General features: G+C 43.7%; 1 pseudogene; it reads right to left on the bottom strand.

Moving 5' to 3' along the window:
• Window positions 1-23,538: 23,538 nt before the first annotated feature.
• Window positions 23,539-23,701, bottom strand: LOC119457130 (U2 spliceosomal RNA; annotated as a pseudogene).
• Between the last annotated feature and the right edge of the window lie 2,314 nt (window positions 23,702-26,015).

Here is a 26,015-nt window from a genome sequence, read left to right as displayed (position 1 = left end):
CACTACTCAGCCAACATGAATGCCTGGCATAAATGTCTGATGGCTTTATATGGTCATTATTAACAAAATCCAGCTTCTCTGTATCCCTCCTTCTCTCCTCGGTTCATTGATGCAAGACGAAGGCACGGAAATTGTTTTTGCTAAGGTTTCCAAAGGGGAGACTTTTAAAGTCAATGAGTTATGCGTGTGTGCTTGCAATATATGCCATTGGCTTTCACTCACGCTGTCAATCTCTGTATCATTTTCTCATTTGTTTTGAAATAAACATATGGGAGCCTTGGTTTACTATTCTCTAGATCAGTGTTACTAGAAGTTCCACGTTTCGAACGTTGTATAGTAGTGAATATATTGGTAACCAGAAAACAAACAATACCGAATACAGCACAAAAGGTAGGTACGAGTGAAGAAGACACGGCGCTTATGTTGCGCTGTTTTCATGAAACTTAAATAACCGCTAGAAACCAGCACCTTAAGAGAGAGAGAGAAAGGCAAAGGAAAGACAGGGAGCTTAACCAGAGATTACCTCCGGTTGGCTACCCTGTACCGGGGGAGGGGCAAAGGTATGCGATAGGTGAGAGAGAAAAATAATAATAAAAAAGAAAAAGCCACACACCCACACTGTTTCACCAAACCAAACTGTTTCAGTGGGCACTGTAACGCAGTCTGCGAAAGCATTCGAGTGTTGCATAGTGTCACCGTCCCATCCTACGTTACACACTGCAGAGTCACAATTTGTGACTGAGTTCGGTCTCATTTAAATAACGCGGCATTACCAGCCGCCTTAAGGAACAACATATATTGAAGTTGGGTGGCGTACCTTTTGACACGTGAATTGTGCCAAATATCGCATACTTTACGCTCGAAGTAACCCCGTGCTTTCGTATGCCGATTGGCATCCATGATGTGATGGAGCCCACGAATACATCAGCTATAACAACTGCGTTTATTAAAGAGCACAATTAAAATTTGCTTTCCCAAACGGCAGCCTTATGATGTCCTGGTGGATAATCGTAGTGAGTTTCAGGAGCAACAACTATCATTTTTTGGTTGCCTTTGCTTGTTAATGCCAGAAAGAATACCCATATATCTACGTGTTCCTACAATATATCTCAGCATAACAAAAAAATTAATCGAGTCCATGATGACTGTTTTTATAATCAGATTGTACTTGATGTTGCATAGTTTCTCAGCTTTTCATGGCCTAATAGTCACAATTTCAGCTTCAGCCTTCATGAGTGAGTGGTTTACAATCAATTTTTGCGGCAATTGAACCAACAGTATACACGCAACGAGGCGTAATATCCACTATACAATAAACACACTAAGCACGCAAAAAAAAACAGTGGGCGGTAACCAAGGGCTGTCCTTGCGCCACTGCATTTCACCATGTTCCTGCTACCGCAACGGCAGTTAAGTGGAGGATAAAACGGTATCGGTACGTGAACATAAATTTTGGATACTGCACATTGGAAAATGCTAACACCGGAACGCTTAATTCATTTGGGACTGCCCCTCTAGTTGGAAGCTACGTGTTTAGTTTTGTATTGAAAATAATTGGCGATCTATGTTGTCCGCCACTTTTTTTCAAGCTAAGTGCTATGAGTTCATATGTGCAAACGCACTTGAATACATCAGCGTGCCACCACCCGCTGTAGTTAAAATAAATCAAAGCATAGCTTCGCTCTACTTCCATAACACTTGGTGATGGTGGACGCGCAAGAAGTATACTTAGGTTAGCGTGATTAAAACCAGTCACAAGAATGGAAAAAAAAAAACAAGTCTACTAGACGCGTGCTCATTTTCTTACCGTTTTGCCAGCGCAAATGGGTGACGCAGTTTTCAAAAACTGTTCTCATTAAAACCTACATGTTCGTGGGAGCTTTCAATTAGGCACAGTGTATGCGACCGCCTTCAAAACGACACCGCCGTTATATGATACGGTATCAAAAAATAGCAATTTATTTTTATCGCGTTTGAACAAGCATAAAAAGACACGGCCAGCGCCTTCTTATAAATGCGGGTAGTACTTTCAGCATAAGAAATGAAGGTTCGTAAAGAGAAGCTTTCCGCGTGTGAAACCGCAAGACGAAGTGATTCCACGCTAACCACGCCCTTTCCCTGTTCCTCCGTGTGTGTCGGTGCAGCATAAATTTGTTTTGAGCTTGTCTTCTTCGTCCTATCTGCAGTTTGGCATTTCTACAAAAGCCTTGTAAACACCGCATCTAACAACATATAGCGGCATCTTCTGACATATAATTTATCACTGCTAATCTGTAAAAGGCGACTGCGTATGATGCCTACCAATACTGTATCAATAAAAAGATTCGCGTTTTGCACTGGTTCAAGTAGCTCCACCAGGAAATTGGGACGCTTACATTCGTCGTCATTATTCCGCACACGCTGCAGCCACGCAACCATCTAAGCTTTAGAGTGATGCGTGATTACTGCTTAATAACGCACGCACGCACAGATACACAGACCGGTGGTTAGACGGAGCGAGAAATATGAAAGATACGTGCATAAAATAAATGCTAGTAATAGCACACACACATTACAGTAAGTTATTAGTTGCTTTCCTGTAAAGTGGTTGGCAGTTAGTTTTTTTTTCTTTTTTTGACTCGCGTATTGATACTCAGGAGAACGCTCAAGTCTATTTTGGGTGAAGGTTGCGTCTGATAATAGCATTTAAAAATCGGTTGATGCCTATGTTAGAGGAATCGATCATAAGAGGAAAATTAAATGTGCATTCTAAACAGCAGTGATAGCTTTGGTGCACATTCACGAAGAAAAGTCATAAATGTGCACGGGCTCATTTGCGTGCATTGCTTCGAAGGGTTAAGCAATGGCAGTAATAGCAAGCACCTAAGGACTGCTGTTAGACCAGCGTAACCAGTACCCCGGAGGCTACCCAACGTCATAGGTATATATATCCGACGCGACGGTAAGTGTGTATGTGGCCAAACTGCGTCGCTAGAGCTCCGGCGACGTCACACCCGCGTGCCCATACACATCTTCAAAAGGGAGCAAACGTGCAAAAAACACCGCATATCCACGAAGTGAATGATGATGAGTGGGCGAAGCACCGGGGAATCATTCGAGCAAAACGCCGGAAACGTTCTCCGGAACCGGAAGCGGAACCGAATATATATATATATATATATATATATATATATATAATATACTGCACATGTGTGCAGTACACGTGTACATGCTCTGGTATACACAGTATACATGATGCAAACCAGAGCTGCGGACAACAGACAGCTACGAGGGACAAAGCTCGGCCCTAAGGTGCTTCGCCCCTAAAACGGCGCGAGTCACCACGGCCCCACCGATGGGGACAGTTGTCGCAAATCATATTCGAAAATGTGCAAGGAACGTGCCACGAACAAGCCACGAACATTTTTGCCCAGAGACGCCAACTCAGACAGCAAGAGACTTCCAAGAACTGCCAGCTTTACTACCCTCATACGTGTCCAGGCTGTCGTCCTTGTTTTCTACGACATTACTACAAAACAAATGATACCTTAATATCCTCATTGCAATAACTACGCATACGCCGCCAAGAGCACATTTCCTTTATCAAAGCAAACCTTCCTATGCTTACTGTATATAACTATGAGGCGGGCACAAAACAGCAATGTATCGCCATGTCGTGGATTTGTTTGATGACGATTGCGTGACGTACGTACATGGGACAGATTTCTGCTAGAGGCCGACAGATAACAGTTTCATGCTAAAAAAGTACACTCCCGTGTTGCTTCGCAGTAACTTCCCGTTTTACCCCCCATACAACCATAAGGTTGTCTGGCATTCGACAAGAACTTAATTAAAGCGAGTTTCAGTCAGAAGCATAACAAGTCGTTTGTAAATACATTTACTATACATATAAAATGTTATTGAAGCATAAATATGACCGCTAGCTGCGTTGTACATAACTTTAAAGCTCCCTTAAACGACTGGAAACTCAAGTTTATTGCCAAAGACATTTACCGTGAAGTATTTTTGTTATATGGACAATGGATAACCGAAAGAGCCATTCCCATCAAAGAAGTGGCCCCTTATATTTCCCCGAAATTCAATACGTGATAGCGGATTTGCGTTCAGCGACAACGATATGACGTTTTCTCTAAGAAATAAACTTCCATTTGAAGAAGCATTAAAAAATGAAAAATCGGCATCATCTAAAATTTATGTTTTTCTCTATCACGGCGCCTAAAACCCCACTTTGGGCCCATTGCACTCGCTCAGAAACCGATTGTTTTTCTCAATTCTCTGGCATCAACAAACAGCCGTATATCGATATTTCATACATCCACTTTCGACGACCATTTTCCAACCAAAATATGCAGGTGACATAGATATTGATATGAAATGTCGTCTATTATGTGGTTGTTATTGCTCCATTTTATTCGATAAATGGCCTTGTAGATAGTTTTGCTGGCCATGTGTCGGCAGTATGCAATTGAACTGCAATTTGTTCGACGACAGGGGGACGTATTTGAGGACATTTTAACGTCGTCTGCACGGGAGCAACCTTTTTTTCTTAGGTAACCATATTATTTGTCCCTCCTGAGTACCTCACATACATATCTGACTTTTGCTTTGTAATGTCATTTCAAAATGTTATCCCACACTCAACGTGAACGTTTCTTGTACAAGTATAAGGTTGATAGGTACGTCTTTCAGAAACAGAAATGACAACGAAATACTTGACACAATCCAAAACACGCCGCAAGCTTTCTTTTTGCAGGGGTTCGTTTTCTCAATTGAAGTTTTTTAGTCCTTTTTCCTCAAAATTAAAAGCCTCAGAAGTGCGTCTTTATCATGCTGGATTCATCGATTTGTGCATTCTGGCTTGATACCGCTTATTTTCTTTCTTTTACATTTATGTTAACGTGCTGTTTCAGTAGGATTCGATTATTTGGTAATGCATGAAGAGTCACAGTTCTGGAAGTTATAAGTTCCTGCGATATTTTGCTGCACCAATGTTGAGGCAAGTGACAGTACCTACTGATGAATTTATTTATTGGATTAGAATGAGTTGTCGATTGCCCGATAGTGTGCAACATGATGTCAGAAGCAGTTTCCGTCGCACTTTGATTGGGCAACTTATTTAAGCTGTTTCTCAAAAAACTGACATACTTGATTGGAACTGAAGTGAATTACACAACGATTTGCGAGTCAATCGAAAACATTGCAGTGGTCTTTGTATTTATATGTTCGGCTATAGCTGCTCGTTGAAGCGAAGCATTCGTTCTTTTAGTTGTTTAGTTGATTGATTTTAAAGGGGCCAGTCGAATATCCCGTCTATGGCACTATTAGAAATTATACGTTTTTCTTATATTTTTTCGTTTCATTTTAGAAAGATAGCTTTAAAATAAAATAGGCATTTTTTTAATCTAAGAATCTACCTTTAGACGTAAAAAAATTAAGACTTGAAGTACTTAGTTTTGACGCTATGCTAAGAAATACATAAATAAAGATATATAAGAACGAATACATATTGTATAGAATACTTGAAGCCCGTAATACACATATCGTGTCTCTTTGGAGCTTTCAGTGTATAAGCCCCTTCGAAGATTTCCTTGTTCGCAATCGCTTAATAAATTTTACAGCGTTTTTGGTTCGCTGCTGAATCCATTATTTTCTATTGTATTCATAAGTGGGACCTGTGGCTATTGATCCAAGTTTAATTTTAAAGCCTTTCTGCACGAATCTTTCGACTTCTACTACACAATGTGTGTCTGCTAAAACATCGATCATATGTTATTGATTGTGTGGACGCCATCTTTAGCCTACAACACCCATGTCGTTGTAGCAAGTCCAAAGCAGCCCGGTATGTCATTCTCATGTCATCTGCGGGGATTGTCAAAAGGTATACGCCATGAAAAATGATTCCAGGTAGTCTGAAATTAACGAGGGTGGCGAGAACCGCGATGTCATCAATTACGGAACCGGGATGAAGCACGTCCAATACGAGGCGCCTCATCGGCGTTTTTCTTTTATGACGAAAATTGGCAGCCAATTCCACCCTTCTATTTTAACTTTTTGGTGTGCGCTCGTTTTCACTCTCTGGCGTTCTTTGGTGCACGATACTGTCTACAGTTGGTGGTGTACTTTGGAATTTTTAGCACGCGAATTAGGCTGCTTTTTCAAGCACCCATACCTGAAGCAAAAAAAAAGGAAACTTGTTTCCTATTGCTGTAAACATAGGGTAAAGAGTTATCTTCCAATAGTGCTACATTAGAATTTGCGTTTGATATGCGCTACTTTTGATTCGTTTATCGGCGCCCTAATGTTACGCATGGGTCGCGTTATGTGGTCAATTTTGTATAACAACACGCTCCACTCCAGCATTTCCGTTCGCAATTTTACATAATTAAAACATACAAAAAACCGCGCTCTAATCTCCTGATAATCAAACACAGTATCCAAGTGCATTGTCCTTGTTCTCCGTCTGTGTACACTCCATGCATACTCCCCTCATTGGCGTATATATGCTAAGTTATTGACTCTTTTCTCTGTCTTCATTTGTGATATATACAGTGGAAGCTCCTCGATACATTTCTGTCTGTTACTTTGTCCCGGCCCTTACGCTCTGAAACACCGGTCCCATTTAGTTGGCATAATGTCATTTGCATTATCATCTTTTTTGGTAAGTCTTCCCTCCCCGTTCTTACGTATGCCGTGCGGCCCAGTAGTTTCGTCATCTGTAAAGGAGCAGCAGCACCAAAAACACCGCCAACTCGGCCGAAAAGGAGCAGGAGGTTGAGGATATTATAGGATGAATAGGAGCCCGTGCCATCTAACGTAAACACGTCTCCTACGAGGATCGCTTCGGGAGATCGGAACCGCTGAGCGTGCCGGACATTATAGTTGACCTTAACACAGCTCGTGACGTCAAAAGCGATGACGAAGTAGACGAAGGCACATCAAGTCACCCGACACCCACATTCGCGGATGCTGTCATGGACTTTCTTTACCATGCTCGTTTGTTTCAAAATGCACGGCCGCGGAAACCTGGAAAGGGCGTCGATCGGGTGCTTGAAAAGTGTCTGACATACAGTCTAACCACCAGGAAGTGACAGTTAGCTTTATTTAGTTAGCTTTAAAAGGTTTGTCGGCTTTCTGTTCAACTTCAAGCAATATTTGGTGCAAGAGTAATTGCTTGCCTCATCTGCATGCTTACGCAAGCGTAATCAGATGTTATGTTTTCTTGGATTATGCGTTCGTTTTTTTTTGGTTCCTTAAGAATCATATCAAAAGTGCTTCTGCTCTGTTTTTATTTAGATTCTGCCTTATCTCTTCTACATTGCGACATTTCCAAGCAGTTCCTTTTCACGAAATTCAAAGGTAGCACAGCCACCACTTATTGTTAATGAAGTAATGACAAAACAATGAAGTAATGATAATCATTCTCTGTGTCTCACTTGTAATTTCTTGTCAGATCATACGTAACAAGTACTATTTCTGAAATCTACATTGTCGGTATAAGGTCTTTCCTTGTTTTCCGGAGCTTTTTTTATGATTTTTTAAAACTGACTGTTGTAAAGATAACATTGTATCTAATAAGCTGTGGTTTTCCACAATACTACATGTGAACAAGTTTGGTCTACTTACCTAAAAGTAGGCGAAAAGATTTTTTTTTCTGCTCAAACATAAATTCGTATGGCTCTGTTTTCCTCCCTTTGTACGTCTGAGGCACTGAGTCTTGTCCATATTTTGACTTTTCGTTCTTCTAATGCATGTATCCATGTTTCAGAGAATACCAATTATTCACTAGCAAATGCGACGTCTCTTATAGACAGCGCAACGTTGTAGCAATCTTTGCATTGCGATTTTTAGCTTATGTCACAGAGTGTCATGGTTTGTGGATCTAGAATTTCAAATGTACGCTACTCTGGAAAGCAGTCAGCTAGAAAATTTTTTTTCTGAAAGCAGACTATGCTAAACATTGCGTCTACTCATGCAATCTGCATCTGTGCCCATTTGACGCCTTTTTGAAGCTGACTGTGTTGCACGCGAGTGAAACGGGCAGCTGTCCTTCCCGGAAGTTAACACGCTGGGTTGAATTCCCCGCCGAGCGTAAGAGAAAGCTGTCTTTGCCTGCCGACTACCACAGATTTGCAATGGTTCCGTTCTGTTGGAGGTACATTTTAAAAAGCGAACAAATTTCGAGGGAAAAAATGCTGAAGAACAAAGTAGTTGTATTTTTGTCGCAATTGTTGAACACAAACCTGATGAGGTCTTCTTTTTTTTTCTTTTTTTTAGGGAAAGAGGGTGCTGACGTATTTGTCTAAACCAAGGGCATTACATCTTCAACAACAACTTTACAAATATTGATTATATAATAAAAATACAATAGGTGACCACTATAATAGTGAGAAAGGAATATCATGCAGAGCCTAGGATCCTTTCAACCATATCTCGACATTATCTAGTAAGTCAGAGAAATAGTTAAGAAAAGTTCTTTGCTTAGCGGAAGCACGTTAGTCATGGTTTGCTTCGGTAAATAATATCTGTATTCCTGCTTCACAGTTTTCGGCGCCATACATTTTTTTACGTGAAAGGCACCTCCGAAATATTTTGCCTAGTATGTTGCAATGTTTGCGAAAAAAACTCTTTTTAGACTTGTGTAAGAAGAAATGAAAGAAGTTTTCTAACACAATGCTTTGCACTTTAGTTTCCGTATCGAATTTTATGCAGAAGTTTCAGGCTACTTGATGCGCGTGTAGATTGGTGATTAGATTTCATCGTTTCTCGGGAATATGCCAGGACTTACGGAGCCTTTCTAGCCCAACCAGGGCTCTTTAGTATAGGCCCCAGCTGCTGATCTTATGGCACAATTTGTTTTTGGCGACGGTAGTAGATGTAGACAAGTATTTAGCAGAAAATAAAATGTTAAATCTGGGAGCCCACGTTTCCGCTGTGTGCGTAATTTCAGCATATTGTGGGCAATTTGTCATTGACAATTGAATTATTTGTAAGTGCACGTCACACAATAGCGTACACACTTCACATTCTGGTAACAATAAATTACTTACATGAGTATTCGTAATTAGTTACCAATTCTAGCTCTGATTGTATTTTCTGAAACGTCGGCCAAAATAGTTTTTAAGCACGGAAACTTGTAGGCTCTTTCGAACTCTACTCACGTTGACTTTTGCTTTTAGTACAGCTAGCACAATCCCAACATGACATTCGTTTGTGCACGTATAATTAGTGTTTTTTATTGCACAGTGGGCACGAATCTCTATTATTTACGCGAGTACATATATTGCGGTTTCTTTTTCGGTAAAGGTCTTATGTTTCTGTGTCACCATAATGTGTGTGCTTGTTATACAGAGAAAGGGGCGACTTCTAGCCTACCTTCCTGTTCCTCAAGAGTTAACAAACAACAAACAAAGTAGGGAGACGAAGAAAATAACCACCTTATTTTCGTGCTCCGAAAGGTGTCGATGGAGCCTAGATTCCTACATCCGGAGCTCTGCTCTTACAGAGGATGAGGCATTAGCGATAACGCGAAGAACACAGCAGCTAAGTCTCTCCGAAGGTTCCTTCGTGTTTTTCCCTTCTTGTCCGTGGCACCTTTGCAGCTAGCTGGTCTCGTTCTTAGGCTGGCGATAAAACCTGCTCGTTAGCCATTGAACGATTAGGCGAAGTTGCGGTGACGTGCAGACGCTAAGTGCAAAGCAGGCAGATAAAGCGAAACGCATGGCGTTCCGGCAATGGCGCGCGCACTTTATGTTTCTGCAGTCTCAGCCACAATAATCGGGGCCAGTCTTTCCGCTGGGATCAATTAGCTCAGACAATAAATACCGGCAGTAGTGGCGATTGTCAATGAATCAGGCCGAGAAACAAATGTCCCAGCAGTCAAAACTAGGTTCTAACGAGTCAATGTCAGTCAGATAAAAAAAAATTTCCTAAGAGAGAATGCCGAGATTATCGACTAATTCATGAGGCATGGGGAGACGAGGCAATTCCTCAGGACACGAGTGTAATCAAATACATTAGGTAAAGGTGGGCCAGTAGAAAAGGTACGAGCTTTAAAGTTCTAGCGGTTTTTCGAAAATAATCACTCTCTGCCCAGAAAAATTCACCGCATCTGCGCAAACTTCCAGCCTCCAGATATAAGCTTCAAATGGCGTAGACGGCACCTCATCGACGGTAGCCTTTACTCGGTCGGTCGGTCGGTTGGTCGGTCGGCCTTGTATTCTATGGCCGATTTGTAAGTCCTACGTGAATGAGTTAGTGAACTGCACTCGCCGTGTGATTAGCATGCGCACAAGTGCAGGAATGGATTAGGAGACCTGCATGAGTAAATGTGTGTCTCTTCCGGAGGTTAAGCTGTAACGCGGACACTTCAAACTCGGCAGATTAAGAACACAAAGACAAGTAGCCACTTGTACGCGCAAACGCCGCATCATAAAGCCGCTTCACTTAATTCGCAGACCGCAGCGTATATGTTATTAAATGTAAGCACGGGCGTGTCAATAAAGCGCTTTCGGTTATGTTATTAGGTAACTGAACTTGAAGGAAAAAGGGCTTAAAAAAGTACAGTGACGAGAGGCGACAAACACGACGTTGACTAACAGTCAATTGTATTGCGTTCTTTGTACGCTGTACTCGTACGCTGTTTGTACCAGAATGTGCGTTTCGGCAGTGAGAATCTACGTACGTTTGTTCCGTGGCGTGATTCCCCAAATAACAATGGCGTTAATTAGAACATCTTTCGTAGTAGTATACGTGGCTATACCTATAAACCGATTCGTCATATGTGTGTCGTCTACAGCAGCGCGAGCGCCGACGTAGGAGTTCACTGCCATCCTCCTTTCCCTCAGCCACAATAGTGTAGAGGGCGCCAAGAGAAGAAGGCCGTCCTTCCCGAGCACTCCACCATATCATGTATACCTGGAGATGTGCCAAAGCTTTCTTGCAATGGCGCGGGCGTCTCGAAGGGCACCCCACAACTCGGCTGCTTGAGAGCGCATACCCTGTGCATAGGCGCCACTGTATCGGTGCCTTTGAAAGTCTTACCACCACCCAACACCAACCACAGACCATAAAAATAGGCAAAACAGCCAAATGAAGCTATTCTCTTTAAAATTAATAGTCTGCGTGGCTGAAGCTGGACATGGTTTCGAACGTTGCGGGCGTGTGCGACTAACTAGAAGCTATCTTCTCCACAGAAAGGCAGCTTATGAGGAGAAGCCCACTTCGGCGATTCCCGTGTTCCTACCATGGGGATTCATTCGGTATCATGACAGCAACAGCTTCAAGGAAGTATAGGCGTGCTTACCATTGTCAAAGATGAAATAGCGCAAAAGACAGGACGAACAAGACAACACGAGCGCTAACTTGCGACTGAACATAGACCAGGAAACGATCGCTTTGTCAAACCGTCAGTGCGCGTACTCAAGACATTTTTAAAGAGATTTATTTTGTAAAATTTCACATAGTATAAGTCACTATTGCAGTAAATAATTTTCACTTGTACAAATCGACCGAAGGGTAAGTAATGGAAGATTCATGTACTATTATGGTGTGCTTTTCTTTTATTTCTTTTTTTGATGGTAGATCGAGCATCACAGTTAAGTCATTCCATAGCGTCAAGGTATCTACAACCTCCCAAGGTAGACAATTTGTTTTTTGTCGAAACCACGGAACAGTCACTAACTTGATGTGTGCGTGTGTGAGGCTTTGACAACGCGAGGGTTTCCAAGTGCATGTTCAGTTGCAAATGAGCGTTTGTTTTGTCTCGTCTTGATCTCCGTCCTGTCTTTTACGCTGTTTTATCACTGGCAATGCTACAACAACGGCACCAACTTCTACTCTTTTGTTGCTCGCCATGTACGTGTTCGTAAACCGACGATTTCCAAGATGACATCGCACAATTTAAAGGTCATTCTCCACGATTTAAAATGGCATAGCGTGAGAAGCTGATGTTCTTGTCTGAATGCCAGAGAAAGATGAAGTATGCAATGTCGGTGTGTAATTCGGTCATTATTCACAAAAAAAAACTCAGGGAAGTTGGTATTGAGACGTGATAGCTATAGGACAAGCATTGACCTCACAGAGTTTTTTTTTTTTTTTAATTTAGCTTGAATGTTTTTCGACCTTAGTATAAACCAATCTGAGCGTTTAGAGATTCAAAGGGAAGCTCCCAAGTTTCCTGCTCGCCCTAGTCAAAATTGCAATAGGCAACATATTCTTGTCTCAAGTTTCGTATAGGTCCGGAATGCATACCACAGCAAGCAATATTAGCTTCACAACGAGAGTGGGCGCTCCTTCCGCCATCTGGTACTCAGTAGCCGCACATATATTGAACACGGTAGGATTTGCGTGTGAAGGTTTGAACCCTACTCGAAATTCCTAACAAAGCTTGGTTCAGGAAAATATTTAAACCTATTTTTGCACAATAACGTGCCGCCTGCAGGCTTCCGTATTACAGTGCTGAGCTTTATTTATATGCAGCCTTTCCTTCAAATCCTGCATGCAGCCACTTTTGTTGACATACTTATTGGTGAAAAAAACTGCGTTCAGCTCTTAATTATGCAGACATGCAGAAGAATACATCTGTATGGACAACAATTCATGATACGTTTTCAGAGCAAAAGTTTCAATAAGTAGACACGGTTACGTTCAATATACCGCTTCAAAATAATTATACTGCAATAAAGCCCTTCCAACATCTTTCTGTAGATATGTGGTAGCGAATATGGTACCGGATGTCAACGAGCCGGGAAAGCACATTCAAACGACGCGTCAATAATTAGTCAGTCCATTCTGTATTTTTGTATCTCCTCGTGACAGTTTCGCCAACATTTGATACCCCTTTCCAATGCAGGGTTTGACAAGAACGCCGCCCAGAAGATCGCCGACAATGGAGCATGGAGGTCATCCGTCTTTGAAAGGAACCACTACTGAAACATCATAACACAGGCACGTTTTGTTGGAAGAGGCAGCTGAGCGATAGCATTTACTATATTGGAAAAGTGTCTATTTAAGCAGCTCACAACGCGAAAGACGAGGACCGAAGAAAGGACAGAGCACAGGAGCTGTGTTGTGTCCTTTCTTCTGTCCTCATCTTTTGCAGTGTGCAGTCATCTCGCTATTTATGCAACTTCTCTTTTTGACTTATATGCGAGCGCTGAAGCTTGTCTCAACATGATCAACCTCGTAGTCACCATCAATGACGAGGATGTGTTACTATTTTACATGAACGCCACGGTAGACATCGAGGAATTGCCGCGCGTAACTGCAAACCTTCGACCGCAAAATGTGAAGAAACTGTCCACCATAAATTTCAGTCATAAATTACCCATGGTTTCAGAGTGTCGACGATCACGTTGGCAAATCAGAACTGCTGCACTGGTGATGACAAACAGAGCGTGCTGATACTCTGGTAACGAATGACGGAAGCGCGACGATTTTTCCTTGTTGAACCTAATGCGCACGAAAATGAAGAATAAGTGCCTGCTACGGCAGTGCTGGAGTACGTTTAAAACTTTGAGTGACAAGCCTGCTAACTTCCCTATGGCAGTGCAAATGTCAATCCTACCTGAATATTTGCGCCCGAGTCTTGAATCACAGCTTTGCGGCAGCGCGGTGTGTGCTCGGTGTGTGCTTTGTGCCTGTGTGAAGTAAACGAGAAAAGCGTTCTACGTACAAGTGCTGCTGCACCAGATTCGGCGAAAACTGATTGCATGCCGTCGTACTTCAGGTTAAAATGTCATCGGCAAACAGCGAATGGGATGCCTGTGCATCCCTCTAATTAAGCACGCTGCGTGAGTGACAACTTGTCCAAGGTCTCAGCATCACAGCTTTCTCCTCGTGGTACTGTTGTTTACCATGTCAGCCAATTTCATCACTAATTTGATGATTATCACTTCAGTATTATAACCGTGTAGACAACAGCCCTGTACAATTCAACGCTAATGGTGTCGGAAGCAGTCTGATGCTTGAACTGTGGCGCGCAAACACATTTTTATTGATTTTGTTAGACAGAAACACCGAATCCGGCTTCAAGCGTCATGAAAAACGACTTTCAAAATGTGGCATGCCTGAAATTCTTCCGTAAAATTCTCAATATATTGTAATATTGGTGTTGCCACTGGCTACGGATGTTAAACATTTCCACCGCCCAAATTTTATTACTGACGGTTTCATATTAAGCAATACTGCCACCTCACACGGAAACGCGAACATCGTTTCTATGAAGGTTGATCCATCTATTCATGCACCCGCCATCAATAAATGAGGCTTGTAAAGAAGTAGCACTGTGAGCCTCCGCCTTCAAATAGGCATCACCATTTTTCTGATTTACCCATGTAGAAATGAACTTCATAAGCGTACCTGGTGTAAGTTGCTTCCTGGAGAGCAAGTTTTTGTGTGGGAGCTCCTGTTTAAATACCTGCTAGCGGAGAAATTGTTTTTGTCAACAAGCACTGCACCAACTTTCACGAAGTTCGTTCCATTTGGGTATAAGGTAAAATACAGTAAGTGAACGTAGTGAATATTTATTTATCTCATCTGTTCTAGAAAAAATGATGGAAACTAATAAAATAATTACTTGCGTATCATGTTTACAACTCTGTAACCCAGTACTGAAAAAAAGATTCACAATTGTATAACGTCCCCTAATTATGCACCAAAAACTGTCAAAATTGATGCACTTTACATTGCTCTGAAATATGCCAATAATTTGTTAGTATTACTTTTGCAAAACCGTCGTTAAAATTGCTACAATATCATGTAAGCTCAAGATTTATATACCACATTTGTCTGCTTTAGATGCTTTAACAGAGGCAGTTTACAAAACGTCGATATCTGTTTTTGGTGCTGAGTTACGGATTTGCAAACGTCGTGCTTCAATGTTCTTGAAGCTTACCAGTTTTCGCAATTGTTTTTTTTTTTTTTTAATTTCAGGGCTTAAATGAAAGTAAGGTTTCCTTGAGTCGCTGGAGCTTAACTTTCTCTTTCAAATGCAAACATTTCATTTGAATCGGTCCAGCAGTTCTTTCATAAAAGTATTTCTGCGTTTTACATTTATTTTAATATGTAAATTGAAGACGGCCCCTAGCTCAAGCTTCCTCTTAAAGGTGTCTTTCACTTTGTATCTTTATCTTATGCTACGAGGCCATAAGCCTACCGCTGGTTCTACGCTGTTGACATGGGGGCGCCTGACGTACTCCTTGTGTCAAGTAATGAAGATTCGGAACTCATAAGAACATGCAGAGAAAAATCATCTGCATACGTTAGCAATTCGCCCAGCTCTGAACTTAGTTACTGCGGCATCAGCAGGATCTCACAGCTGACAGCGCCATTGTCTCACGTACAACTTGTCTGCAATGCGCACAGCGTTGTCCGTCAGCCGCTATGATATTGCTTGTTTAGCCTCCGAAACACATGCACAGACGCCACCATTTCTCAGAATATGTGGGGCGCGCAAAAACCTACACAAATTATCAAGCGGCAAAGCTGATCGAGATCGCAGGTCGTTTGTACGTTGCCGCAATGACGTGGGCTTCACTACATTGGTTGCAAAGATAACGCCGATGGCAAATTTACTGAATTCCAGCGCTGGTTGGCAAAGATCCTATGGTGAAGGTGACTCTGAGTATGAATAGGTGGGCTGACGACGACGCGATAACGACGAGAACTGGACAATGACGACGAAAGCGTAACCAAAAGAAGCACGGATTCATGCAGCAAACCGAATTTCAAGGTTTTAACTGCAAACCTAGTAAACGATGACATTCAGCGCACTTTATCAGCCATCGTGCGCAGCTAAACTCAATGGCCTTCCTTACGGGCTGTTGTGTTGTGTAGTCATTTATGCTGTGGACGGACACCAGCTTCTCGAAAGCTTACTAATTCATATTCGAATTGGCTGACACCAACTCATGCACATTTCATGATTGCACGCAGTTAGGTAAGAGGCCATCATCTTTGGCCGCCTATCCTGCGATCGTACAATTATCTTTTGTATTAGCTAGGAGCTTCCTACTCTAACGGTCTCATAATTTCATTTAAGCGAAAAACCAATGAAATATGGTTGCACCTTCCAAATACATCTGAACATGACCATGTCCAAGCTGAGCTAGCAAATGCATGTGTTTGTTCATGCGTGAGTGAGAGTTCGCACTCCATTTGTTTTTGTATTTTGTTTTCCAACCAACTCTATTTTCTTCTCTCAGTGTGATCTCCCCCATTCCCTTTCTTTTCTCTAGAGACGCGAAAATTCCCTTGCGTTACTTGCATGAATTGGCTCCCCCCCCCCCCCTCTCCTCCCACACACACCATCGCCTGTCCTTCCCACTGCAATATACCGGCGTTCCTTCAGCCAGGTGAAACTTTTTGCACGAATACAAAATAGACCGATCCCACCGGCCAGTTTCACGACGCGGTGCATGCTGGTATTTGTAGTCATCCGGCCACTCCAGCCACCCGGAGTGCCTGTGCGTCCTGCTTGCGAACGCTTTTTGGCAATTTTTATGGTTCGTGTGGAGCCATCGTGCGATAGAAGGACTCACCTGCTGCTTTCCTGGGTGCTACAACAATAGCACAAGGGACAGAGGCTTTGGATTCTATGTGTTTCCTAAAGAGCGAAAGCTTCGAGAGACGTGGATCCAACGGATTAAAGGCGGCACTGGTAATACAAATCGCGAGAAGAAACACGGGGACGAATAGCGGCCGCATTTCGATGGGGCGAAAAGCGAAACACCCGTGTACTTAGATTTAGGCGCACGTTAAAGAACCCCGGGTGGTCCAAATTATTCCGGAGTCCCCCACTTCGGCGTGCCTCATAATCAGATCGTGGTTTTGACACGTGAGACCACATAATTTAATTTTAACTTATCCTTTTTTTTTCATTTGTGAGCCTCTTTTATATTTGGAATATTATGCATATTTGTTGCTGTTTATGTTCACATTTTTTGTAATCAAAATTAACTCCCCTCTGTAATGCCCTTGGGCCCTGAGGATATTGCAAATAAATAAATAAATAAATAAATAAATAAATAAATAAATAAATAAATAAATAAATAAATAAATAAATAAATAAATAAATAAATAAATAAATAAATAAATAATAAATAAATAATAAATAAATAAAGATATAAGACTGAAACACCCGGCTTTCTATTTTTATTTTCACCTGACAGTCTGAAGTTCCTGGGAGCTCAACTGTGCCACCCGAACATGAGCAAGAGGTCTCTGCCATCGCTAGCAGCGAGCGATGATACTGTCTTAAACGGCTTAATCAGCCAGTACGAATCACTGAGGAAAGTATATCGCGGCTGCTCATAATAGACAGCGGCGCATATTCACGTGCGAAAAACATGGGAGGCTTGCCTCACGCCACGCAGCCGGACCTTTCTAAGCAGCAATCGTACCATTCGCTTCAATGCAAATAAAAAATTTGCGTATCTTGCACTGGAGGCGCAATGCTAGAGACAGCGGAGCTGATGGGAACCTAGCAATTCCTGGCTTTTCGGCTAGGCTAAGCACTACCAAGTCATCCCCAGCATTTCGCAGAATTTATTTATTTGTTGTCGATTATAGATTAGCTATTGATTGGCTGTCTCAAGGTATTGACCACGTATTTGGGCTAGGCTAAGCACTACAAAGTCATCCCCAGCACTTTCCGGAATTTATTGATTATTGATCGATTATCGATGACTCACTAAGCTTAAGTAGTCCGTACCAAGCTTAGCTAGACTTAGCGAGGTTCAGCTTCGCTAGTTCACAAGGGTATGTGCCATTGCGCTTGGACCCTTTCGGTACTACCACCAGGATCGGCCCACAATTTTTGTCCGCGACGCACGGACTAACGGCCGGCATAAACAGCTCCGCTGTTTAAGCCGCGTCCTCGCTTACCTAAGAACTTCTATATGCATCGCTGTTAACGAAGTCTGCAAGTAGTGCGTGAAACCCATGTAGGTAAGCATCATTAGGTCACGAAAGTTCCTGAGCCGCATTTCAAACCTGTCTCCAACCGGTATACAATGTCCGTCGCTAAGCAAACATAACGTTGCAGTCCCCGAGATGCACGTGTGCAAAAATAGTAACGCGAGACGATCGCATACATCAGCATGTACCACGTACAAAGCTGGAACAAATACGATACTCAACTCGTAATCGGCGGGTAACAATCGAAATGAAAGAGCAGCAGGCACTTTTCAACGTTCGCCTCGCATGCTGCAATGAACAGCCGATGTAATTTTTGAAATACATGACAAATTTTTCTCGGTGATGGAGTCGCAGAGACGTCTGGGAAGGTCGTGCGCAGTACTCAACGAGCGGGGACTGCGGTGGTGTGGTTGACCAGTTGACTACAACCAAGATGGTGGCAGTGCTACTTCCGGAAAAGCGGCACATGCGCAGATCGGTCGGTGGGATCGGTCTATTGCCCCTCCTGGCAGTTCCGCCGTGTGCACGCAGAGTGACGAAAGTTGCAGCGCTCGAATTCTGTGAGGCAATAGCTGGAGAAATAGCTGAGCACCTTTAGCTAACACTCATAGTCGCGTTTGAACACACAGCAACCATATTTTCTGACCTTGAGAGGTACTTCAGCTTTTGGACTGCAGCACAAAAAATAGGGATGCGTCCCAGGGAGGGGTGTAGTGCAGATTGCAGGGCTTTGGTGTTTTCGCTTCCATTTCTATGCCACGTTCATGTTTTTGTGTTGCAGTTCTAAAACACATTTCAAACAACTAGATCAAGCATCGATCATATAAAGCAACTTTCAACTTCAAAATTAGCTCCCTGCAAAGTTAGACCGATCGAAAGGATGGAATGGGACTGCGAGCACGCGAGGGAAGAAGGTAAATTTCATGAAGTGTTAGAGAGCCGCTGTAACGTATAGTCAGGTTATGAAAGAGAATAAAGCAGCAAATGTTCTAGTACTTTTACAAGTAACAGCCCAAGGTTGTTACCGTATATTGATCGAAACGGTGGAATGCTAATGTGAGCATGCAAGAGGTGAGGGCAGGGCTCATGAAATGCTCGCGCCTGCAATTTTTGTTTTATTTTATTATTTTTTTCGCTAAGGCACAGTCTTCTGTCTACGGCAATTTGCGAGATGATGGTAGGGTTGAATCTGGAGGAGCGTTGGATCTAAGCCCCATCTTAATACAGCGTTTCGACCGCGCAGACAGGGGGTGTAGGCAGCGTCGTCATCAGTGAGTCAGCCTACCCAGCAGTGGCGGTCCCAAGGAGAGAGTTCATTAACCATACCTTCTCCCGAAAGGCGACACGTGGAACGGCGCGGGGACTAGGGCTGTTAACTGATTATCGATTTCCACTAAATCGTCCCAAGAAATCTGTGTCTCCAGGCATTTTCGTGCAGTTCTGGGCAGTACAGGTGGAAGGCTGTCACTGGGAATACTTGTGGAGTGCTGAACGAAAACGAAAGCTATTCGGGCATTACTGCTGAGACGTTGTGTTCTTAATTTTTTACTTTTTTTCTTCTTCTTTTTAACCTTCTTTGTTTCTCAACAAACTAATACAGCTGAGAAAAAGTCAGTAGGAGAGAAACGAGCTGCTCATAAACAAGCACACTTTTGTTTTTCGAGCTTGCGTGTAACTGTTGATGTGCTCCTGCTCACATAATGAATGAAATAAGGAAATAGGAGAGCAAAACGGATCATAAGATTTACAGGTGGGATGGCGACGAAACATTCAGGTGGTCATAGAACAATATGAGCATCGGCTTTAGATTTTCAAGTAGGCCATATTCATATTTGTACAAGGGCAATAGTTCCGAGACATGCCGCTGTTTTCAAGGGCACGACAAGATACCAAATATTCTATATGACGCCGACGTAGCATGAAAAATCGTGTTTATTCGGCGCTGAAAGCAAGTTCTTCGTTGCGATGCGTGCGGCATTCAAGTAAGATTTGATCCCACGTTCTCTAAACCACAGTTACCACAACTGACGTTGTAGTTTAGATTGCGCATATAGTTTCTCCAACTGACGAGGAAGTAGCCATGGAAATTTCAATTTTCGCCCATGGGCCAACAGAATCGAAGAACATCTTTTGAATTAATTAATGAATACTGTGGTGTTACGTGCCAAAACCACCATGCAATTATGAGGCACGCGGTAGTGGGAGACTCCGGAATAATTTTGACCACCTGGGGATCTTTAACGTGCCCCTAATGCACGGTACACGAGAGTTCTTGCATTTCGCCCTCATAGAAATGCGGCGCCACTGCTGGAATTGGATCCTGGGACCTCGTGCTTAGCAGCTCAACACCATAGCCGCTAAGCACGGCGGGCAAGAATAGCTTTTGGTGAAGCAGTATACTCCAGAGGATATCACTTTCTGTGTAAAGCTGCCGTAAGTGAAGTGTGGAATTTAACTAAAGAAAAATATTATTCTAAAATTTATTTTAAAACTATTTCCTAGGGGTTGAGAGAGAAGAGGGGAATCGGAGAATGAGATGGCCGCTTCATCCGTGCTTTCATTCCGCCATGCAGCACAGTGAAAAGGTATCCACTGGAAATTGGCGAAATGTCCGCTAGAAATTGGCGATCTAGTGAATATAGTCTGATGGTTGGAGGCTACGTGATGGTCGTTAAAGCACCTGTTCATCGGCGCCATAATTTGTAGAACTGCTTTCGAAACCATGAATAACTGCTTTACAACATTCTCGTGGTGATTGAAGGATACAGGTGAGGGCCTCTTTAACGTTTCATAATACTTAGTTAATCAAGAAATTAATCAATTCATTCATTCGTTCCTACCTTCGTCAGGTATGCAAATACCGGCACGAATACTGATGACGCGGGATTAAGTTGCTGCTTCAGGTTCTATCTATGCGCAGCGCATTTTTGTCGCTTGAGAAGTCTATTGTGTATTTCGTCGTCGTGAAAGGCGTTTTACTTCCTGGTGTGGAAACCATGCAGCGTACTTTTACCCTAACCAAGTTCATTGCCAGAAGTCTGTGACTCCAACAAGAAGCATGCTATTTTCCCGATAGCTGCAAAAGAAAAAGTCCGACCAAGGAAATACGGCTATTGAAAGGCCTCTAGAGTGGATCACTGCAACGAAAAAACGAAACCAACAAAAAATTTCGCGCGCTTTTGGTTCTGAACTGTAGCAAGACGGCTTTAGTGCTTTCGCAGATTTTGTCGCTATAGGTGTTGCAGGGCTCAGCGAAAATAGATGTCACGATGGGTCCCGGCCGTGTGGCGTGCGTAGCTGCCGGTATAGTGTTTCCCTCCTTCATTGCTTCCGTTGTGTATTTTTGTCACGAAAGTTTTCTTCAATTCGTCCCATTTCTGCTGGACAACAAAGGAGACTGATTGGTGTGAGAACGCGAAGCACGTCTCATATTTCGACAACAGTTTGAACCAAAAATAATCTCTTACAGTCGGAAATAGAGAGTACGAAAAAAAATTGTAATACCACGAAATTTTGAAGCTTGAACGATCTTTATCCCAGAACACACAACACGCACGCGCGCAAACAGAGCGTGAAGCGACATCGATGGTGGTTGTTGGTCGAGCGGAGATATGGGACCTCCGACCGGATCCAGTGAGTCAACGACTTCTCCTCGAGTGAACGGAGAATTTGCAGGAAACAAAAGTATTGTTTTTCCTAATGCGGGTTTCGATTACCACCCCGTTTCGCTCTCTCTCTCTCTCTATGGTAGAAACAAAACACAGCAGGGAAGGAGATGTGGGGTCACTCGTCTCGTTGTGCCGTTTATTCGACTGACTTATGTACGGGCGTTTACGTGCTAAGCTAAACTCGGAAAGCACGCACGCGTGTGTGTGTGTGTGCGTGTGCGTGTGCGTGTGTGTGTGTGTGTGTGTGTGTGTGTGTGTGTGTGTGTGTGTGTGTGTGTGTGTGTGTGTGTGTGTGTGTGTGTGTGTGTGTGTGTGTCTGTGTGTGTGTGTTGCATATCTCCACGTTTGCATACCCTAATATTGCGTAGATTCGAGCACCATAATCGTATTACTCGAATGTCTGTGTTGCAGGATGCAACTAATATCTGAGTAGAAACTCCATTAACCTATGCGGTGATGGTAAACCGGGGTCGGATTTCAGTTGTCATACATTATTTTCGTGTTTTTCTTTTTGCGCACATTGTTAGCTGCACGATGCTACTAAGTTCAATATGTTAGGAAAACTGCTGTCTATTTCTCTGTCATCCGGAGCCCTCCACTACGGCGTGCCTCATAATCAGAACTGGTTTTGCCACGTAAAACCCCAGAAAGAAGAAGAAAAGTATTTCTCTGTCACTTATTGGTGAAGTGGTTTCTTTTGGAGGTATTATGTGAGGATTCTTTCGTTCGTTCGTTCGTTCGTTCGTTCGTTCGTTCGTTCGTTCGTTCGTTTCACTGTTTCATTCACTCCTTCATCCATACCTCACTTCCGATAATGGCTATGTGGTTAACATAGATGCTCTACAATTTTCCGGATGATAGTGGCTCTTGTGTCCCAACAATACCGTTTTCAAGTGCTGCTTCAGTCCATCCGCAGAAACCCTACCTGCAACGTTAATTCTTGGCGAGCATGTTTGTTTTGTAAGCACAGATCAACCGCTGCCGCTGCTAGGGCAAAGGAACGGAGGTTTAAATTTTGTCCCAATTAACGAAATCCGAGTCCCATCACTTTCTCATTAAGCCCCACCTGTCGAGCGCAGATTTAGTCTGCGGCGTTGAGTCCAGGCGATCAATTTACTCAAACGAACCGCATGCTTTGGCAGCGACTGCAATTGGGCCATCACCCCACGGGCAATCTCTCCTGTCCATCCACAGCCAGCGGCCTCATGTGGCATTGGCAAGTATCGCCAGAATGAACCAAAGAGGTAAGGCTCATAGCCTCTGCTTAGTGCTGTCCGTGTCCTCCACAAGCATGATATCAGTGGTGGATGGATCAAGACGAACAAACAAAATCCCCTCGAGTTTCCCGGCCGCCACGCCTGAACCACTGCGCTGGCGCCGGCAACGGTGCGTTTACAGGAAGCGTTAACTTTTACAGCGAACCTGTTAAACTCTACTTGGTGGGGATTTCTCGTGGCGTGCTCACCCGAAAAAGGGGAGCTGGAAAAGGGTTTTGTGTTTGAGTTTCCGCGTAACACAATTGTGTTTTATCGTACATTCGAATAACAATCCGAAGCCATCATGTCTGCAGCTTGTGTGTAGGTCGTACTTTAGGCATTTTCCGACGCAATTTACTTTTAAGCAATAATTTAGTACAATAAGGCACTTGCACTTAGCGGACGGCCTAGAAGAATCAGGATGTATGCTGCACTTCCGTACACGTGGATGCGCGCGTCACGTACGTTGCTTGTGGTGCTGGTGCTTGTGTGACGTCGTCTAAGGTCAGTTGGGGTGGTGGTGTATAAGTCTAACGTCCGCATCAGCTTCACTGTACATCCACTTTCACAGGGTGGAATGGAGGCGGATTTTTGCAGCGAAGCTGTTTACCTTTATATTCCCCGTATGCATCCCCCTGCATACGTTCCCAGGGGGGTACCCCGGCCGGATCGCGTCCGTATCCCGGCGCGTGGACAGGAATGTGTGGGCCGATCCCGGAGACAGTGCAGTACCGGGCCGACCCGCGGCATGGGTGAAGCAGGCTTCAATCACTCCGCCAGCTTCCAAAACTGAGTTTAATATCTCAGGTCCAAATAAAACCACATAATTTCGGCGTTGTAAGAGAAACGCTACAAATATATAAAATAGTGTACTTAGTAGCAAGTTGGTCTTCATGTGCTTTATTTGTTTTCAATTTCAATCATGTTTGAAGAATAATGAGAGGGGGAATGTGTGTGGCAATGACGCCTGTGCACGTGGCCTGCACTTCTGTGGTTATAAAGTCACAAGCTTCGGAGGTGCCGGAGTGGCTGCAGCAGCAGTTGCACCAGATGCATCGCAGGTGCGGTGACTGCCGCGGCACATGTGTCGGCGTAATGTGGTGCCGTATTAAAGAAATGTATCATTTCATAATGTATGCAGCCCATGTATGCAGCCTAAACAGCTTCGCTGGTAATCCGTGCCCATTTGAATGGTGCGGTCTCGTGATTTTATTGCGATAGCAATTATATGGACACTTCAACCGGATTTCTGCCGTCGGCGTCGCCGTTGCCGCCGCCGTGAGGTTCCGTATAGATAAAATCTTCGCCGCGCGCCGTATGCCCCAGCGGAAGCGTGCGGGGACGCGCGCTATCACGGAGAGCGAACGCACTCAATCTCCCACGCGCAAGCAAGGAAGCGGAAAGCCAGCGCAGGAGGGAGCGGGGGGGGGGGGGGCACTTCTCTGCCAACAACCGCGCTCGTCGCTTGTCCGCACAGTCTCTTATCTCTCCCACGCGCAAGCAAGGATGCGGGAAGCCAGCGCCGGAGGGAGCGGGGGGGGGGGGGGGGGGGCACTTCTACTCTGCCAACAACCGTGCTCGTCGCTCGACCGCACCGCCTCTTATCTCCACACGGCTCTGACCTTTATGCACTGTGCATTCGCCGCTCAGTTTCTGTTGAAGCGTTAGACCGCACGTACCTTCGCCCGCTGCAGCGTATGGGCTTGCTGCCAGCGTTTTGACCGTCGTTGTCTGCAGTCATTCAGTGTGATCTATTCATGTTTGTGCGCGCTCACACCACGCTTGTTCATTCAGTTAGTAATAGTCGGGCCACATTTTCCAACGCATGCTACACATGTAATGCTGCCCGGATCGGCAGTGCAGCGCTACAGGTGTGTCCCTTCGCACGCGCTGTCCACGGGAAGCGCTTCTCATCAATACCACCGTTTCACACGCGCCTTCTCGTGGTTATCGAGTCTCTCTTCATGTCGGTCTACTTAGGCCGCAGCACACCTGCTTACTTAATCAGCTCATGTTTACTACAATTTATATTGCTACCAAAGCCGCTCACCTTACATCGTATGACATTGCTGTGTTGCTATCGCATTCATTGCTTCGCCCATAGGGCAAAACTGTGACATTTTTTTTCGTATAAATATACCTTTTAATTCATGTTCAGTGTTTAATCATTCGTTCGCGTAACAATATTATGGAATCGTGCGCATAGGTAGTACTTGCGCACAATCTGATTGTCAATTTTACGGAAGATGCACTATGGTAGACCCTGCGACAAGCTCCACCAGGTCGATGCTCTTGATGCGATTTCGTGGAGAGTCTTTCCTTGGGTGCAGGAAAGCAGACATCGTTAGAACCTACGATTACAGAAAGAATAGCGAAAAATCATAAGGTTGAATACTGTCTTCTTTCCTCGTAGCTCTTATAAACTGATATTTAGTGCAGAGTTCGACTGTGCTCTGTTGAGCCTCCGGCACACGTTTGACTCAGAAATCAATGCTCTTGAGTGCCTTTTTTTCTCAGTTTGTTTCTGACTGTGGTGGTCGTATTTTGATGATAGATTCGTGTAATCGCATAATCGGTGGTTGTCGATATAATTCATTAGCATGAATTTGAGTCCGCTGCAATTTAGCTGACTATAATGCTCACTATTTGTCTGGAATTCATTATCTCAAGTGTGCAAGAATTTCAAACTTTATAGTTTCTAGTTCCCTTTCATGTCACTGTTAAACGGCAATGCTACCATGTTTGCGAAATTAGAGCACCGTAGTAGTATTACCCGAATTTCTTTGTAGCAGAATGCAACTAATTCCTGAGTAGAAACTCCAATAAAGTGCTTGTCCCCTCCGTCTCATCTCACTTTGTCCCGTCTTTCGCGCTTCACCGCACTAAAAAAAAGTTCATCACCAAATGGCCCAAAATTCCACTCTTCTGAAGTCCCACAAAGTGTGCAGAGATGGTAAACCGGTCGGATTTCAGTTGTCATACAACGATTGTTACGTGTTTTTTTTTTTTTGCGCACATTGTTAGCTGCATGCTGCTACTATACATGTATACGCAAAATTCGATACCTTAGGGAAGCTGCTACTATACATGTATACGCAAAATTCGATACCTTAGGGAAGCTGCTACTTCTGCGTGTTCCCCAAAATAGTGAAGTGTTTTCTGTTGAATGTCATTG

Source organism: Dermacentor silvarum, chromosome 6 (genome assembly GCF_013339745.2).
Source record: "Dermacentor silvarum isolate Dsil-2018 chromosome 6, BIME_Dsil_1.4, whole genome shotgun sequence".
Lineage (NCBI taxonomy): Eukaryota > Metazoa > Arthropoda > Arachnida > Ixodida > Ixodidae > Dermacentor > Dermacentor silvarum.
The sequence above is the reverse complement of the archived record's forward strand: the minus strand, read 5'-3'. Positions and strand labels throughout refer to the sequence as shown.